The sequence below is a fragment of the Callospermophilus lateralis genome, chromosome 18 (assembly GCF_048772815.1).
Source record: "Callospermophilus lateralis isolate mCalLat2 chromosome 18, mCalLat2.hap1, whole genome shotgun sequence".
Lineage (NCBI taxonomy): Eukaryota > Metazoa > Chordata > Mammalia > Rodentia > Sciuridae > Callospermophilus > Callospermophilus lateralis.
In genome coordinates, this window is record NC_135322.1 from 5253875 (window position 1) to 5256533 (window position 2659).

Below are 2659 nucleotides of genomic sequence, written 5' to 3' on the forward strand. Positions count from 1 at the left end.
CCTCCTTCAGGATTTCTGCTTTTCTTTCCTTTTTTTCCCAATTCAGAGCTCTCTACTCCTCACACCCTGGTCTCTGCCTTCCTGTCCCCCCCCATCGTCCCAACCCAAGCCAATCACCAGTGGCGGCATCCTTTCTGAGACGATGAGGGAGTCGCTTAAACACCACGCACGGAGCATCACATTATTCCATGTTAGAGAGAGAGAGAGAGAGAGAGAGAGAGAGAGAGAGAGAGAGAACACAAAAGGAAGAAAAGGGGAGAAGAAAGCTGGATTCCGGGAGGAGCCCAAGGCTGGGCAGCGATGGCTGCTCTCAGGACTCAGCCCCTTCCCCGGACTCCCAGGAAGATCTTTCCTGAGCAAACCCAGGCGCCTTCCAAGCCGTCATTACAGCATCCGGAGCATTGATACAATCTATCCTTCTGACCCTCGGCATCTGCAGGGCATTGTCTGACTCCTTTAATAAATGGTCGTTGCATCAAACCTTTTGCTCCTGCACCTCTTTTACAGTTATCCAGGGAACTCGCGCAGCCGGTATCTCCTTAGATCTCCAACCCCCTGAAGTCAGCTGACTTCCTCCTATCTTGACATACGGGGAAACTGAGACCAGGACAGGATGTGGTTCCAGGTTAGAGGACCCACCGGGTCCTTGCACAAGAAAGCCCTCATTTCTGACACGAATAGAAAGTTCAGAGGTTCCCCAAACACCCTCAGTTTCTCTAATTTGGTAGAAAGAGTCACAGAGAGGAGGGAGGAATCCATCTGAGCAAAGAAGATGTGAAAGTTGACAACAAGGAGTCTCGGATTGCCGGGGCAGAGAGAGGTCACCTGACAATATCCAGCTCCTCCGACTGAGATGTGCTCTTTGCAGGTGTCTTCCCTTAAATCCCCTTGTGTTCTTCCAGTGCAGATTGTGAGCTGAATCCAGCTAGAGGGGGATTTGCAAATTGCAAAGAATGATTCCTTCCTAAATTCTCTAAGATACTTGCTAGGATGTATTCAACCGGTCGGTGTCTATGGCTGAGGCTGACCAAGCTGAGGGAAATGGGCATAACTTGGCAAGGAGGTGTTGCCCTCTGCCCAACCTGCTGGGGAATCGCCTGGTCCCGCACAGACCAGAAATAAAAGGCAGGAGAGAATGGCCCAGGATGTGGCATAAAGAACAAGAACAGCCGGGTGTGGTAGTAATCCCAGCAGCTCGGGAGGCTGAGGCTGGACAATCAGGAGTTCTAAGCCAGCCTCAGCAACTTAGCAAGGCCCTAAGCAATTCAGTGAGACTCTGTCTCTAAATAAGATATTAAAAAGAGACCTGGGGGGCTGGGGATGTGGCTCAAGCGGTAGCGCGCTCGCCTGGCATGCGTGCGGCCCGGGTTCAATCTTCAGCACCACATACAGACAAAGATATTGTGTCTGCCAAATATAAAAAAATAAATATTAAAATTCTAAAAAAAAAAAAAAAGAGAGAGAGACCTGGGGATGTGGTTCAGTGGTTAAGCACCTCTGGATTTAATCCCAGGTACAAAAAAAAAAAGAACAAGGACAGATGATAGCTCCTGTCCACTCCCAAATCCTGAGGATATCCAGCTCAGCCCTGAATGCTGTATCCATGAAAAACAAACCCCTCCAATAGAAGTTAGACACTAAGAATACAGGCCTCTTGTCACATTCTCTGGACTGGAATCTTGACTTCACTTAGAAGCTCTATGATTTGGGGAAGGTCTATTATTTTTTTCTGCATCAATAATTCAGTAATAGTCCCCTCTATAAAGAGACAACACATTAAAATTATTTGATTGAAGAGAGTTTAATGAAGGTACATGTAGGGTTAAGAGAACCAAAGAAAGGGTGATAGATGTACCAGTGGGTAGCAATGTGCTGTCTTCATTTCCGGGGCTGTTGTAACAAATACCACAAATTTGGTGGGTTGACAAAACAAAAATTTTATTATCCAAATGTTCTGGAAGTCAGAAGTCTGAAATGGGTTTTGCGGGGCTAAAATCAAGTATCAAGAGTGCAGTTTCAAACAGAACTTCTAGCAAAGAGATCATTTCCTTCCCCTTTCCAGGGGCTGGCCATCTTTCCACGACCTAAAGCCGCTTTCTCCATCTTCAAATCCAGCAGCGTGGCACCTCCAACCCTGTCTCACACTCCCACCCCGCTGCTGCCCTCCTTCCCCTAGGAACTAGCTAGAGATTAATCTCCCCCTGCATCTGAAACCCTCTCAACTGTCAAAACGTCATAAAATGCTGAAAATATAAAACGTGATCAATGCTCTTTCAGCTCCCCCACCCCGGGCCGGGTCACGGGGGTCATGAACGGTGTGATTCCTCCCCCACCCATCGTTCTCTGGCCCACCCCCTAGTCCTCAGGCCCCATATGCTGTGGTGATACCCTGAGTACACCTCACACGCCTCCCCCTCCTCTCCATGCTCACCACCACCGCCCTGGCACACGTCTTCCGTGGCCAGACTCGCCCGGACCTGCGTCCCTGGCCCAGCCCCAGGTGTGTGCTGCACACCACAGAAGACACTCGGGTTCATCTTCTGGATTAGCCAGGGTTCTGCAGAGAGAAGGAACCGATCGGTGCCCACACCCAGTACGTAGAATGAGAGGTATCAAGAGAGATGGGCTCATGTGGTTATGGGGGCTGACAAGTTCCGAG